Here is a 16,615-nt window from a genome sequence, read left to right as displayed (position 1 = left end):
CATCCCCTCCAAGTGCAGAAAGGAGCTTAAAAAGCTTTATTTGAGCAAAACCTGGGCATTCCTGCAGCACATTTGTGCTGCTCGTCCTCTCCTCTCTCTTGGCTATAATGAGCGTCATGGGAAATGTCCAGCTCCTTATTAATAATAGAAGATAGGAAAGCAAACACGCCTGGCCCACTGACCCAGGCAGATGTACCTGCTGTACCTCATCTGAGCACGTGGCTCCTTCTGGCCTGCTTTGCCATGGGGGCAAAGATGCTTTTCTTCCCCAGTAATTGAGCTGGAGGGTGCCTGGGACTACCTGCACACACGATGAGTTGCAGCAGCCACTGCCCGGCCACCCCTGCCCTCTTGAAGCAGCCCCTGTAATTGCATATTTACCCATCGGAGGCTCTCATTATCTCATTATCATGAGAGGTTAACCGAGTAGCTCTGGGTCACCGAGAAGGTCACTAACAATGCTAGGAGGGGTTCAGATTCATTCGTTGGCTCGGCATCCTTTTGGTGCTGAGGGACTGATCCTCAGGATGCTGTGGACACGTCCCTGCCCGAGCTGGGCAGGCCAGCCCCTCTCTCTTGCGTGCCCCTGCCTTGCTCTGGCAGGTTGGATGCAGCCTGCTGTGCATGGGCGAGCAGGGGGGCAGGCTGAACATCCTCCCATGCCTTCTCTTTGCACCCCAAACTTGCAGGAAAGAGCCATGCAAACAGCGGGAAGACGGCACCCGAGCCCCCAGCTTCATGAACCAGGCTTTTCGTTCCTGCAGTCAAAACCAAAGCAGCTAACAGGGGGTGACAGGGCTTTTCCATGCGGCACGCCATCGACAGGCAGCGCTGCCCGGTCTGCCCACAGCCTGCTCCCCGGGTGTTTGCATTGCTTCAGCTATTATCCGCCCTCGCGAGGAAATGCAGGGACTAATAAATAGCCCGTCAGCACCGAGCGCGAGACTTGAGCTTGGGAAGAGCACCTAGAAAGACAAGGATTTCCACCCTGCAGCAGGAGAAGCGGCCCCTTCCCCTTCCCCTGCCTAAGCTAACTCTTCTGCTATGTCAAATAACAGGCAGGCGGAAACCCTGCCTACACTGGCAAGGGACAGAGGCTTCCCTGTTTGGATTCGAGATGGGGATTTCTGTAGCTGAAAGTACCTTTGTTATTTTTCCAGGAAAGCTTCCTTTTTGGCTGGCTTCACCTCTGCATAGGATGCACACGGCAAATTGACTGCAGCGATGAAGAAGGAAAAATATTTAAACAAGCAATTATGAATGAGCTTTGGTTGCTAACTCGGAGACCAGTTTCCTACGTCTGTGTTAAAATGTAAGTGATTTACCCTAGAAGTCCAATCGCAGCCTCAGGAGTTCATTAAGAACGCCTCTTAGATTAGAGCTTTGTGGCCAGAGAGGACCATAATTAGTCTGCTGTGCTCATTAATCACTTCTGCTACTAGAAAGCTGTGCTCTGCTTCCAGTGTGGGTATGCCTGGGAGCAGGTCCTGCCGACTGGTTCCCATTTATCTTCTCCCCACCAGATTAAAGAGCTTTTTAGCACCCCGGATTTTCTCCCTGGGGGACTCATCCTACACCACAGTTCAGTCATTCCTCAATGTTTCTGAGCAGCTTGATGGCCAGCCCTGGTCCCTGCCTGCAACGCACATCGGCTTCTCGTTCCAGCCTTGCGTTAACCTCATGGCTGTGCCCTGCAGCTCTGCATCCGCAGCTGGAAGGCATAGCCAGCTCCAAGCTAAGGCCCACAGAGAGCCGTGAGACTTTCTCCCCTAGCTCTCTGGAAGCTTTAACTGGGAGCAGAGCACACTGCATCACCTCCACAACCCAGCAAAGCAAGAGCTGCAAATCAAACGCCACTGCCAGCTTTGGGCAGGAGGATGTGGAGAGGGACGGGCTGGCTGGGCAGAGCTCCAGAGGCCCCTTCCCACCTCCACAGTGCTGGAATTTTGGAGAAGGGAGTGCAAACACTGGTGCAGCCCTCCTCTTGGCCAATCCCAGAAAGCCCCACCCTACAAAGAGGGACCAGGAGTCCTCACCCACCTGGGATGCAGCAGCAGTAGCTGGTGCCTTCGTGGTGGCTCCAAGGTGGGGAGATGTTCCTGTGAGTAGCAGCAAGTGCCGGGTTCTGGTTTTGCCCTCTGGGGCGGGGGTCTCTACCCTGCCTGGTGTGGTCTGGTGCCTGGGTGCTTCCTATGGCCTGAATTTGTTTTCAAAAAGTTTACGTTGCTGTTTTTAAAAGCTAAAAGGAAAGGAGTAAAGAAGCACTTTAAGGGGATTAAGGGGACTGATCCTGACCTCGTGCGCTGCGCAGGTTGGGGGTGCAGGAGCTGTGGCTCTGAGCGTGTTAAACCTCACGGCTGTTGCCCACAGCACTGGGCTGTGACGTGAGCACGCAGGCATTTCGCGGGGACAGGAGAGCCCTCTGAGGTCTGCCCTCGTGGCTGTGTGCAGGAGTGGTTTCCTTGCCTCCGAGGGATGTGAGCTGGCTCTTAAGCTACGCAGGAGTATTTTAAGTTGCATTCTTTGGTTTAGCTGTTCTGTTAGACCTTTGTTGCAAAAAAAGCTGTACCTACTTGGATGTTTCAAAAGGCAAAGTGGAGATCAAAGCTTTCGGTGGCCTTGGGGCTGCAATATTTACCCAGTCTTGAGGGAATCTGGCTGTGGGCTGGGGTGCTGGCTCTGGATTTGAGACATGTTCCCGTGTGCATGACACAAACCGTGGCACACGGGCTCTCACGCCAGGGGTACTTCAGAATGAAGTATGTCTGTTGATGCTATAGGTACCTGTGTTTAGAAAGGGACTGGTTATGTTTACAGGGACTATTGCATGCAAAATCTCCCCTGTCCCTCAGCTTTTGGGGTCTCTAGGCGTGAGGATGAGTGTTTTGGGAAAAATATTACTGCACGTATCCTGTCCTTCTCAGCTTCTCTAGATATCTATTTACTACTGAAAGGCCAGGTGTGGACCATCTGCTCCTCTGGCCTGACCAGACCAGGTGATGCTTATGTTCTTAGGTACATTTTTCCCTCACCTAAGCCCACAAGTGCCCCCCTGAGCTCAGTGCTACAGGCAACACCTGCATCACCTGCAGAATTGATGGTACAGGTGCCTCATCACATGCACTGCTTCACCCCATGAGGCACTAGAGACCTAAGCCAGTGCTGGGGTGCTCTTTGAATATTGGTGACCTTGGCAACTTCTCCAGACACAGCTCAGTCCATAGGAAGCCTGTGGTACCAAGGCTTCCAGGCTCCTTCAATGTCCTTGGGAACTTTATCTCTGTGAGTCACCATTAGCTGGCCTTTACAAATCTATGGCATTTAAAGGAGTTTCCTCCTTGATATGGAAAAAAAAACCAAACCCAAGTGGCATGAGGAGCTGGTGACCTGGCCCCACATTCCTCTGGTGGCTTTGGGGTGTGCCAAGTCCACAAGGAACATGGTGGCAGGGCTCCTTGGGCCAAAAAACTGCTTGGGTAGAAACTTCTGAGCTGCCTTGCACCTCCTGGGTGCAGCTCCTGTGTCCCCTCTTGCCAGGAGGATGGTTTGCAAGCCCTGGTTGCCCCTTCAACAGTTCAGCTACAGGCATCCCAGGGTGAGAAGCACATAAATCCATGGAGCAAAAGGAGGAACCCACTGTATTTTTTCCAACGCACCCCATCCAGCCTCCATAGGCAGCCCTTTGAGACCAAGAGGGATGCAGGTTGCATGTCTCAGCAGCAGGGGACCAAAAAGCTATAAAGCATCATTTAATTGCTTGTTAGATTTGGCATTTCATATGCTTCCTAGCTGCAGGGGTCCTAGAGGAAAACCTCACTTGCATGAAGTCCTTAAAGGTACTTGAGCGTCTGAACCTGGAAATAACTGTGGAGGGAAAAGGGGCTCTGGCTGAGCAAGGGCTTTTCCTGCCTGCCCATGTTTAAATGCAATATGAAATGCTCCCTTACATGCTGCTGCAGTTAATAGGAAGCATTTGTTCCTTCAGTGGCCGTCGCACGGGTGGCTGTCAGCTACAGAATCAGTAAGGCACTGGGAGTGAAAGCTTTCCAGCTGGGAGCATGGCTGGGGAGGGGGCGCTGTCAACTGGATTTCCATATCTGGGTGGTGTGAATGGAGGGACAAAGCACTGAGAAGACCCTTGGCACCATCCTCCCTCCATCACTGCGTGGTTTTGGCAGGCTCCGCTGTCGGGGCAGATGAGCAAAGTGTACTGTCAGGGTTTGACGGAGTCAAGGGAAAAGTTCGAGCACCTTGAAGTTTGACTGTGATTCTCATTTAAGCTGGCACAAATCACCTTCCCCCAGCAGCTTTATGGGGGCTGGGGGACCCACATGTCCTTTGCATGGCAGAATGGGCGTTTCTGTTCAAAACTGGCACAAACAAATGTGTTTTGCTTGCTAAGTCGGAGAAAGCAGAACTGGCCACTGGTGCCTTTATTGCTGTGCCCAGGAAGGGAGACTGTTCGCTCTCCTCTAAACCACATCTGTAAGAGGTCAGGTCCTAAACCCCACGCCCTCCTTCCCCCAACACCTGGAAGAATCTGGCCCTTGGCAAACAATTTGGAAAAATAAATGCAGTGCAGAAAATAGTCAAGGCCCTCGGTGACACTGGGGCGGGGGGAGGAGAGGAGCGAGGCAGTCTGCATTCCTCCCCATCCATACATTATTTGCGGGGGATTATTTGCTCAACCCCAAAGCGCACGCACACACACAAATTGACAGCTGCTAAGAAATACAAAGCGCTGTATTCAGATGACCAATATGGAGCATATGAGCTGCCTGCTCGGGGCTGGCTGACGTCTCAACTGTGCTAGCTCTGGATTTTATCCCAAAGGAAGGATGAAAGAGCCCGAGGCTGGAGCAGAGGAAGCTGCACTCTTGCTGGTGTAAAATCGCAGGCGGTCTTCTGCATGTGGACTTGGACCTGCTGGGAGCGCGACCCAGCTGGAAAAGGTTATATATACATGCAGGGGTGTACGCGCACACAGGAGCATATGCAGAGGAGTCGAGGGCAGGTGAAGGGAAATCTGCAGCCGGCGAGCGGGCGGTGGAGCAGGGAGGCGTGAGCCAGGCTGTTCATTAGTACCTGGCTATGGCTGCCACTGACCTGATGGCAAATATGAAATATCAAAGCGCTTGTCAGCACTCCTGAATGGGACAAAGAAAAGGCGCATTAATGATTAACTCTGCTAAAAGCTCAGGCTTTTTTATTCCCATGGCGCTGGGACTATCTCGCTGCCATGTGACATGCTTGGGCCATTTTCTAGCAGATTGGGGAAAGCTAGTGAGCAAACACAGGTGCTTTCGAGTCAGCAGCGCTGTCAGGGACAACCACAAACAACACCAGCTATGCCTGCCTAAATTAGCTCCTGTGTTTGCCTCCATTTTTCCTTCCTGGAGATTTTACTTTCTAAGTCCAGTGCCTTTCGCTCCTGTCTTCGACTATTCACACGCAGCGTTAAAAGAGAGAGAGACAGAGAAAAGAAAAGAGAAGAAAAGGGAAAAAACACAGAAAGGCTCTTCTTTGAACCCGCAACGCTGCATGGGGACTGAATGCAAAAGACCCAAGTAAACTAATTAAAACTACTCAGGTCTTTAACTGCAAAAACAAAACGCATTTATTGTGCTCAAGTGGAATTATTTTAGTGATCCTCAGCAAACACAAAGTCCTGCAAACATGCGCGGGGTGCTGTGACTGTGGTTTCTAATCAGCCCGGAGCAGCGTGGCACTGAGGGGGAGAAGGGAAGGGCTCTGGGCTGGGCAGCCGCCGGGCACGAGGGTGGCTTGGGGGGGTTTTGCCATCACTTGCTGGGACTTACACCTTGGACTGTGTGTGTGACCTCCCCGGTGCCGCTGTTCAGAGTGAAGGTCCCTCTAGTGGTATTATTTGTTTTAATTTATTCCTTCCATAGCGCAAATCAGACAGACTTTCTTTTCCTGTTCAAATATTTATATATGTGTGTTATTGCACTATGCTTGGACTCCTTGCAATCACAGCGGGGCAATAAAGAACAGACTATCAGCGTGTGATGATAAAGGTACATTGAGTAAACAGCAGAAAATGAAATAAAGTTGTAAAAAAGAAGGCTTGGGATGGTATAAATGTCTACAAATAATCACTGTATCAGCCTGCCCGATATTCAGGCAATTAACAACAACAGGGGTGAAATTGTACCCAAGCTGTGCTATTGAATTTAAATGCTGCCTCCTCTTCAGGCCCGTGAAGGAGAAGTGAAGTGTCCTGCCTTTCCAAAGGAGGGATTTGCAGCCTTTCAGGGGCCGGGTAATCCGGATGGCAGCCCCCACCGGCTCTGCCAGCTAACGGCAGGAGAGGGGCTGCAATAATCCACACCGCTGTAGACCCCTGAGGGCTTCAGCTTTAGGGCGCTGCCAGAGGCGGTGGGTGATAAGAAGGTTGGCCATGCAATGCCAAGGCTTGTGGTGCAGCTGGAGCTCCTGCAGTTTTATCATTGTGGAGAAAAGCCTGATCCCCCTGCAAAATGGGATGACTCCCCCAAAGGGAGGAGGATCCAAACCTGCAATGTCCAAGAGTTTTCTTTGGGCCTGCGCTGAGCCTTTGCTGCAGCCATGCGCTGAGCCCGGCAAGGTCCCTGTGCCAGTAAGCACCTGCGAGACCAGTCGCAGCCTCTGGCAAGTGTTGGGTAACTTGGTGGTGGCAGCATCCATTGCCTTGGATCAAGTGACTTAAGTATAAAGTGGATTAAAGTTGTATAAGCAAAAAGTTACTGTGGGTTGGCTACCGGCTGGCATCGTCAGGGGGCTGCAGCGGAGCAGCCCTGTGCCCACAAACCTGCCCTTGCGATGGCATCACAGGGCGAACGCTTGATGGCACTGAGCGAGAAGGCAGCTCAGGCAGAAGGTGGATTTCTATGAGCAGGAGTTTGAAACCAGTGTCCAGATTTTGTACCAAGGACAATGATTGCAGATGCAGCATAGTTCACTTAGGGGGGAAATTAAAGTCTGTGTATTTAGTGAGATTATGCTTGAACTGGTACCAATTTATTTTGCCAAATTGAGCTGCAGCCAATTTCTCTCCCATGCGATGGTGGATAAATATCATTAAATAGGGAAAGATGAAGGCAGTTGATGCCCTTGCATTAGCAGGAACTAACATTGTATGCTCGAGAATGAAAGGACAAAATTTGGGAGATTTGGATGCAAATCATCCAAATGAGACAAATTAAGCATGAGGGGCCAAGGGAGAATGGGATCCAGGAAGCATGATGCTGGGAAGAGTGAGAAACTGCTCAGGTGGCGTTTGCTGAAGGAGTTGGGGATGGTGACACGGAGGCTGGGGAAGCTCTGACCTGCACACATGGTGTCATCCCCTTCGAGATACCCCATATCTTGGAGTGTATTAAGGCTGGGGTGCTGGGGGCACGTCCCACCTCTGGACACTGGAAACCCACCCTGGGGAGCCCGATGCCATCCATGATGGGGTCTTCTGCCAACACCTTTGCCCTGCAAGCCTGCCCAACCTGGAAGCTGAGCTAGGGCTTCGCATGGCTGTTGAAAGAGAAACTTAAAAAGCGATTTTCTTCTCAAAGCAAAGCTTTTGCTGTTGGAAGTTTGTTTTCCAGCAAAAAAGAATCAACAGGAGTGGTTTGTTGTAACTTCTGGCTTTTGAGGTTTTTTGCATAATTTTTGAAGACCTAAATATTCTGTAGTTTGGGAGATTTTATTGTTTCTAATGAGATTGTGGATGCTTGCTAGAAAGAGCCATGTCTGGCATTTTGTGAATTACAGTAAGGTTTTTCAGATTGATGTTAGAATTCATAGAAATGGATTTCACAAGTAGTATTGCACCGGGGGGGGGAACTCCAAACGCTTCCTTTACCCGCTACAGACTTACTTCCACCCAGTGTCAGGGAATGCCCCCTTATTTCTGAGTTTGGAGAGGCCAAAAATAAATCTTTGGTTTACCATCTGTAGCAGATGCACAGGTAGAGTTTAACCCTTCCTTTGCCTCCTCTCTAAGCTGAATAGTTGCAGCTGCTGATTATTTTTTTTTCTAGATAGAAATTTCTTCCTAACCGTTTTTATTCCTCATTATTCCAGCAGCGATTAAACTGGTTTTGGTGGCTATCTTTTGAATACGTACTCCTCCACCTGTCCCTGTGCAGTGTACCACAAGCAGCCTGCTTGCTGCAGACCTCACCTACCGTTGCCCACGCTGCAGCTCACGGCGATGCACGCTGCTGGTGCTGAATGCGGCAGCAACGCATCTTTCGGCACACAGAAATGTGCCTATCCACTCGCTTCCTTTGCTTTTCTGCCAAGCAAGTAATCCGTGACGTGGCTTGGTTCTCATACTGCCATGACCTCCCTTGTGTGTGATTTTGACAGAGCTGGGTGTCATGTTCTCTTCCCTCTGCAAATCCTCCGTGCCATCAGGCGGGTTCTGGAAGTCTCACTAGATCTCCCTTTGATCCCCTGCTTTTGGTTTACCGGAAGGGAAAAACTTCCTAGCAGAGAAAAGCTTGGGTCTGGGGCGTGCTGGACCCCTCTAGCCCAGGGTCATCACTTGGATCTTGTGTAGTAAAACCATTTCTGTGGCTCTTTCTCAAGAAAGTTTGGAGGTCAATACTTCCCAGCATCATGCAAAGATGATGCAGATCCAAATCTTCCTTCTTGTAGAACAGCTGCTGATGTACTTGTAAATATCACAGCTCTCTTCTGGGGTCCCCGCGACTACGGACCCTCCGAGCGGGATTCGCTTGGCTTTGTCCCATGACAGTTTATAAGCCTGTGGGCACCAGGGGGGCTGGGCCTCTGCCCCCGGCTGCCGTCCGTGGGGTGATTCCCAGGGGCTCTCTGTGTTTGAACCCATCTCTGCCTGGCTCATTTGGGCTGAGGATGACTCTTTGTCGGGCTGGTACTTGGGATGGCACGGAGAGGTAGTGAGAACCATCCTCTGCCAGAACGGCACCTCATTCTGTGCAGGCAGAGCTGGGGAGCGCTGGCTGGCGTCCGCCTCCCAGCACATGTGACAGGACTTGCCTGTGTGTGTCAGTACCTGCAAACCTGGGTGCAGCTCCCGCAGCACCCACCTCTTGCAGGGTGAGACCTAGGGGCGCAAAGAGGGACATGCCGAGCTGTGGCAGGGAGGATGGTGCCGTGGATCCCCATGACCATGGGAGAGGATGTTCTGCCTTACCCTGGGATCCGTGCCCCGGAGAGGGCATGGAGAGCCTGGATAGGGTCCAGAGGCAGGCGGGGATGGGCACAGCTTGCAAGCAAGCTGCGAGGAGGCACGCTGAGCTCTGCAACCTGTGCGGGGTTGTCACGGTCCGGCTGAAGGACCTGGAGAAAGTCACCCTGGGTATTGCAACATCCCTGCCTGCCCTGGCCTCATCAGCAGCCTTTTGGGAAATAACCGTGACCCAGAATGCTCTCCCAACCCCAGCTGTTCAGCAGCACGGTGAAGTAGAGGGTTTGGGATGTGCTTGCAGATGCATAAAGGGTTTTTTTGCTGTTCTATTTTAAAAAAAAAAAAGGATGGGAGGGTGAAAAAAGGAAGTGATACTGTTGCAATCAGCATGGTGTGTGATAAAGATTTATTACAGATAGAAAGCAAATAAAGGTATGGTAGGAACTTCTTTATTACCCGTATCATGATTGCTTATGTGATCAGTGACCTGGAATACATTCAAATTCATGTTAAATAAAAGCCTAATAGAATTCTGCTCCCCGCATACCCCCCCACCCCCCCCACCCCCCCGCCTTATGGTGATATGTGGGCAGTAGAAAGAGCAGCCAATTGCCGTGTTTACCTGCTTCCTGCTTTTCTGGAAAGTCAACAGTTTTTAAAGGCTTAGGGTGGCTTTTGAATTAAGAGACTTGCACTGGTTTAACTAAGGTCAGTGGTGGACAAGTGGTATGTAACCCTGGAGTTGTTTTTTATGAAGAAGTGACAGTGCCAGGCTCACCCCACCCTGCCCCTCTGCTCCCACCATGCAGGCTGGTCCCTGACTTTCTGAAGACCTTTCCTGGCTGCTTTGGGAGGAGGACGTCACCGCAGCAAGGGACTGCAGTGTCCTGAGGCACCCAAATGACCTGCAGAGAGCATGTTCATCACTGCCCTGAAGTGATCAAAACCCATCCAGGCACTTCTGTCTGCGTGGCCGCCCGAGAAAAGCAGGTGGACCTGATGCCACCCCATCCCCAGGTGGTGGCCAGTAGTTGCACTGAGCCACCTGCTTTGGGCCGAGACCTCGGAAACCCACTGCTCTGCTGGCAAGTCCTGGTGGCTGCACCTCCAGGAGGTGCATGTGGGCTGACATAAGGCCTGGAAGGTCTTGTCTGCCCACTTCCAGACCTTTCTTCTTTCAGTGGTTCATCCATCACTAGTTAACAGGGTACCCTTGCAGCGCTGGCTTTCTTTGTGTGGTATCTTTAACCTCCTACAAGTAAATACCCTTTGTACACATGTATCTCGCTCCTTGATAGCGTATTGTATTCCTTCCACCACCAAAAGCACTGGTGGCATGGGGAGAAAGAGTCCATTTAGATAAAAAGCAATTAGCACCTCTCAGGCTGGCTTGGTATATATTGTTAAGGGCCCTCACAGGAGGCTGGTGAAATTCCTCCTGCCTAGAAAGAAGCAGGAAAGAAAAAAACCCGACACTGAGATTGTTTCAAAGGAAACCTTTCCTACAGGTTTGGAGGTGCTGTGTTTTTTTTCTGAAAACCAGGCATCAAAGCTGTCTTTTCTTGCAACTTTAGGCCAGGAGTTAGGTTTCGGTAAACAAGTTGTGGTTTCTTGAGAATGAAAGAAAAGTTAGAAAAAAAATAAAATAGATAAACCACATCTTTTGTTTGCTTCCCTGCAGCGTGGTCCTGGTGCACCCTCCTGGCTGGCCAGTTGCTGCTGCGGGCAGGTTGGGGGTGGGTGGCCGGAGGTGTTTGGGGGTTGCAGCGGGGATTCGGCCCAGCAAAATATTATGCTTTATTTTATATCCCCCTCCCCTCAGTTATATCATTACACATGATGGGCTTTAACAACACAGTACGAAGCAGTTTCTGCAAGTCTTTAGGACGAGCCATGTATCTTCATTTATATGTTAATTTGCATTAAATAAATGTCACTATAAACAACTTGTATCTTGGGAGAAGGTGGAAAACATATGGGTGTTTGCCAACCAGGGGTTATTAATTTTACACTTTCCATCTGGAGCCTATAAAGGGTCCATTCTCAGAAACAATAAAGATCCAAGGTCGCCGGAGAGCGCGGGGAAGGCCACCGGCAGGGTTCTGCCATGCGCGATGCGAGAGCCATAAAGCCTTTGTTCCACCTCCAAGGTGCACATGCCCACGTATGAGCGCCTCGTTAAAGCCTGCACACATGCTGGGGCATGTTCTTCTCTTCTTATGAACCATCCCACCCCCACAAACCCAAGGAGCAGCCAGGGTCTGTGCCAGAAGGAGGCACAAAAAGGAGTACCTTGCTGGCAGGGGGCCAGGGAGGAAGCACGAAGCTTTCCCCAGCGGTGCCGGGATCTATCGTGAGATGTGCTGCTGCCAAGTCTCCCCGTGCACGGAGAGGAGGGGGCAGATGTCCCGCACCCTGGGGAGGTCCCACAGAGGAGGGGGTGGATGTCCCGCACCCTGGGGAGGTCCCACAGAGGAGGGGGTGGATGTCCCGCACCCTGGGGAGGTCCCACAGAGGAGGGGGTGGATGTCCCGCACCCTGGGGAGGTCCCACAGAGGAGGGGGTGGATGTCCCACACCCTGGGGAGGTCCCACAGAGGAGGGGGTGGATGTCCCGCACCCTGGGAAGGTCCCACCTGCACAGCCATGGCTGGGAGGAGAAAGGGAGCTCGGTCATGTGGAGGACATGGTGGTGGGAAGTGACAAAGTTAGTATTTCACACAAAAAGTAGTAAGATTGTCTCCAAAAGATCACCTCTTTCCCTTTGCACGGTAGATTCCTTAAGAGTTGTTGTGGGGGGGGGAAAAAAAATAGGAGCCCTGAGGAAGGTAAAGCACCACAGGGCTGGGGGCACAGGTCTGTGCTGGCCACCCCAGAGGCTGGCAGAGCTACTGGTGGTGCAGTCACACCTGCTAAAAATCAGGCTGATAGTGACAAAAGTGTCAGCAAACACTTCTGAATGCTGCGATGTTGCCACATACGGGCTGCTGCTTTTCAGATAGTTGTGCAAGCAGCCCCGCGCCCCTCGTCCGCCCCTCGGGCTCCTCCTAACCTGCCATCCTCTTGCTTTCCGTGGTTCTTGTTCCCTTTCTCCTTCTTTTGTTGCAGCCCTTGTTTGCTTTTCTCAGCGCCTGCCCCTCTCCCTTCTCACCCCTGCGTTTATTGGATTTCTCTCTTCTTTCTTGTTTCTCCTCGGTTCCTTCCTTCACCCGCTTTCCTGAGCAGGAAACAAAACTCGATGGTGTTGGCATTGGTCGTATGAACTTTTGACCCTCCTGGGCAATGTTTGAGTGCATTTGAGATGTGGTTGCATAAATGCGCCTCTACCCCCAGCACCTGGATCCCGAACATCCTCCCGGGTGGCCTGAGATGCTGGGGCTCCAAACCCGGCTCGGCGGCTGCATCCCTATGGACCTGAGCTGCAGAGGGGAGTGCCAGGAGACACCCCGCTGTTGCTTGTAGGTACCTGTGCAAAGGCTGGAAATGTGTTAGCGATGACTTTGCCAGCCTCAAAGGCAAAGGGAAGCCAAACCCGAGTAGATGAAGCTATACTGAAGCATCTTCACTGGAAACAGGCTGCTTTTTTGTTTTTAATTCCCTCCCAGTCTCCTTGTATTTCCAAATCCCCCAGTGCTTTCAGCCAAGAGATGATATTTGCTAAACCAAGAGGCTTTTTATTTTAAAAAAACAAAAACCCCCAACCAACAACCAACCAAAACCCCCACAACAACCCCAAACCCAAACACCCCCACCCTGTAAGTTATCACAGGAGGAAATGTCAACCCCTCCTGCCCCCAGATTCTTCCAGGCCCCCAGGTTTTATTCTGCAAAGTGAGTGAGGGGCCAGGTTTGTAAAGGGTGTCTCAAGTTTTAGTGGGGTCTGCGGCAGTGCCAGGCTATTGTATAAATGCTCCCTGGATACTGGCCATCTCGGCATGTAAATATCTTTTAAAATTGGATCCCTAGGAGCCTTGAGAGTCTCCAGGAATTATGCTCCTAAGTCATTTAGGTGAGCTGAAAACGTCAACCCGGAGCTCAAAGTAGAGCCCTGGTTGCTTGGGGTGGGTCGTTGGGGTTTTGGGTGGGTTTGGTTGTTTTTTTTTTTTTTTCCTTTGATTGAAAGTCAATTTACTTGCTGTTTGGGAAGGGAACACCAGTTTAGTGTTGTTTCAAAGAACATTTTGAGAGGAAGAGTCACTGGGTGGTTATTTCTCAAGATGGCTGTTTCAGAGGTGGCTCCGTGCAAGCATTTTCAGCCCATAACAGGGGAAAAGGATGATAATATTTTTTCCTTCTGTAGCTGAAACAAATCCAGCCCTCAAATGAAGGGGATGGTGGGACACGAAGTGTACTGAGGGTGGTGGTCGGTGCTGAGCTGGCTGCCCCGCTGTGCCCTGCGGCAGGGCTTCGTGCTGCCGGCCGGTGTGCCCTGGCTCACAGGTATCCCAGCCCACCTGCCCTGATAAAAACCTCCCCAGGGAAGTTTCTCCCACCCAATTCCATACAGCGACGCTGGCTGCCTGGAAGCCCCCAGTTTCCAAACACACATGTTGGGTTGTTGGGGTGGGTATTTTTTCAGACATATAAGGCTAGCCGGCCTCTGGCTGGGTATTTCCATACTGCTCCCGGCTCCGTCCTAACCCGTTCCCAGTCCGACCCGTCCCGTAACAAATCTATTCAGGGAGGCCTCTGAAAAGGGAGAAAGAAATGCCATCCATTCAGCAGCCCCTGCTCCTTCTGACACCCTCTGTCTCCCCATCCAGTTCATAAAGGACTTTCTGTTGGTTCGCAGCAACCAGGGAGCAGGAATGCCGCCGGCCGATCATGGTTTATGTCGTCTACAAAATGCCAACAGTATGGGGATCAGATGACCCTGGACGTGTTTATTGTAGTAGGGGAAATTAGCAATAAATAAAGGCAAGTGGGCAGAAGAAAACTGGGACCCTCTGGGACTCTTGTGTCTATAGGGTCAGAATCAAAAGAAGGCTTGATTTGCTCCTATAATTTAACCCAGCCCCTGGGCTCCTTTATCAGAGCAAGGACAAGGACATGCTAATCTGAGTGCCCATAATTTAACGGAAATATACTGTACTTACACTGTGCGTTTCGAGGCGGCTGGCTGGTCCCGCGGGGCCCCGGGTCCTGGCTGAGCCGTTTCAGGTGCAGCTGGCACGGGAGGCTGCCCTGCCGCCGGGACCAGCCGCGAGCGGTGCGTTCAGGCTGAGGTGCCCGTATGGGGTTTCTGGCCAGGGCCATCCGAGCACGGGCCTTTAGGGCTTGTTCTTTCATGGGAATGCTGGTTTTTCCCCATCCCTGTGGCGTGGTAAAGTGTGGGAGCCAGGTGTTGGGTGCTGCCTTGTCCCCCGTGGATGGGTCCCCTGGCCCAGCACCCCCGTGGGACTGAGCTCGACCATGGCGGGTTATCAGCCCTCTCTTCTCTCACACCCCCAGTACTCCCTGTTCTGGCGGAGAGGCATCTCTGCGGAGCCTAGTCCTGCTCCAGCCCCTCCATCCTGCTAAACAGACACTGGTCACCTTCCCCTCCAGGCCCTTATTTAGGTGGCTAATGGGATTACCCAGCGGTTCAGTGGTGTGTGCACCTGTAAATGCGGTGCTGGACGAGGTCCCCAAAGCCCTGTGCTCCCGGGAGGGACAGGTGAGACACCCCTCTGCAATGTGCCACCACCAAGTCCTGCTCCCCAGGGCTGTTGGTGGCTTTCTGCAGGCTGGGGCACCTGGGGTTTCACTTGCATCAGCCTGCAAGAGGTGTTTTTTCCTCCCTTCAAAACTACCCTCTCGCCTTGTTCCTAAGATACTTTCCCCTTCACCAAGGATTGTTCTTCCCATGGAGAAAAAAAAAAAAAGCCAGGGTTTTCAATAATCTGGGATGGCAGAGCAAGCCAATAAATTCTCTGCTTGAAAGATGAAAGACTACAGTTAAAGAAAAAGAAAAACCGGCTGACAAAGCCCTCCTCCCGCAGCCCCTGCGTGCTGTACCACAGGTGTCTGTGGCGCTTTCACCAAACCGCCCTCTCCCGAGAGACAGGCGGACCAAGCGTGTGCTTCCCCTCTCAAAACCCGCTTTCAATGACTGAAAAAATTCGAGACTGCTTTTTTGTTGTTGTTTTTTTGTTGTGTGTGTGCACAGATGTTGTTAGCTATTCCCGCTCTGTGTCTGTGGCGTATGGAAGTGGGACCGGGGCGGTTGCAGTTTTTGGCACTGGCAGCCTGTGGGTCTGTGGGGGCAGGGGCCGCGGTAAGACCTGGTGGGTTCCCGTTGACTTCAGTGTTGGTGCCCAGCCACTTTGGAGGGGTTCCTGGCCAAATAACCTGGCCATGGCCAGCAGGGCCCTTGCTGTCTCACTGCAGTGACCCAGGGCGTGGGCAGTCTGGGTCTGCAGTGGCGGCATCCCTGCATCCCGCTGCCCCAGGAGGGATGGAGCTGCTGGGAAAATGCCTGTCCTAGGTGCCAGCTCCTGCACCTTCCCCACTGAGGCAGTGGTGGGGAGCAATTAGGGACCCCACTGAGGGGTAAAAGCCTCGTTATGTAAAATAAAACATTAAACCAGGCGATAATGGAGGAAATTAATAATACCCAAAAGACGTTAAAGGTAAATATGATTGTAATGTAAACGTAATGGCTTTAAATATTGGCTTTTATGTGACAGCTGCTCTCTAAGCACCTGCTTTAGTCTCTTATTCACAACAGTAATTTACAGGCAGCAGCTTTTGTTGTGTGGCACAAAAAAAAAAAAAAAAAGAAATATCCTTATATTCCTATTGTCTTGGTGCTTTTTCCCCTTCCATTTCCGTGCCTGGGAGGTATTATTGCCTGCATTCCATTCTCGACCCGGTGAGACACGTTAAGGCCGTTAGGATCCTGATGCCGGACCACAGACCACAAAGGGATGCACAGAAACAGTGTGTGTGTGTGTGTCCCTCTGGGAGCAGCTGGTGTTTGCTTGCTGGGCAGCCAGGATTTCAGGGCCAAGAAGCACGTGGGGCTGGGGACAGAGGCTTGGGGGGCACAGGAGCTGCGGGTCCCCAGCCTGGGGGGACAGACCCTGCCATACCAACGCTTTCTCGGTTTGAAATGTTCTTGCTTAGGCATCCTTTGGCCCCTGAAATATGGGATGGCAGTGGCAAGCTGGAGGGATAGGCACAGCTTTAAGTGCTGTAAGTTAGAAGTGCTGATTTTCTGCTTTTACTCAAAACCCTGCATTTTCTTTTTGAAATATCTAGTTGCATATTTGGGAACTGTATTCTCCCTGGATTTTTTTTTCCCTATGGATGTTTATGTACGGGCTCTGGCCGCAACAGGGGGACATGCTGGGCTTCGTCTGGCACCCGGGCTGGTGGCACCACATATTTATGGCCGAAGGCCAGTGGCCTCCAGCCACCAGGTGCTGGCCAGGGAGGGCTGGGGGGGTGGTGCTTTGGCACC

The 16,615-nt window shown here is 51.7% G+C and overlaps 1 long non-coding RNA gene across 3 annotated transcripts in view; it reads left to right on the top strand.

The window, feature by feature from the left end:
* LOC121096233 overlaps positions 1–16,615 on the top strand; it is a 54,011-nt gene that overhangs the window by 15,888 nt on the left and 21,508 nt on the right. For 2 of the 3 annotated variants that reach the window (XR_005830405.1, XR_005830404.1), the window contains exon 3: positions 1,161–1,312. This is a non-coding gene — a long non-coding RNA (uncharacterized LOC121096233). Of the gene's footprint in view, positions 1–1,160; positions 1,313–9,981; positions 11,070–16,615 lie in introns of those variants that run through there. The other variant, XR_005830406.1, reaches the window with a different exon arrangement.

This window comes from Falco naumanni, chromosome 12 (assembly GCF_017639655.2).
Source record: "Falco naumanni isolate bFalNau1 chromosome 12, bFalNau1.pat, whole genome shotgun sequence".
In the NCBI taxonomy this organism is placed as follows: Eukaryota; Metazoa; Chordata; class Aves; order Falconiformes; family Falconidae; genus Falco; species Falco naumanni.
Note: the sequence above shows the minus strand (reverse complement) of the source record. Positions and strands in the feature narration are given on the sequence as shown.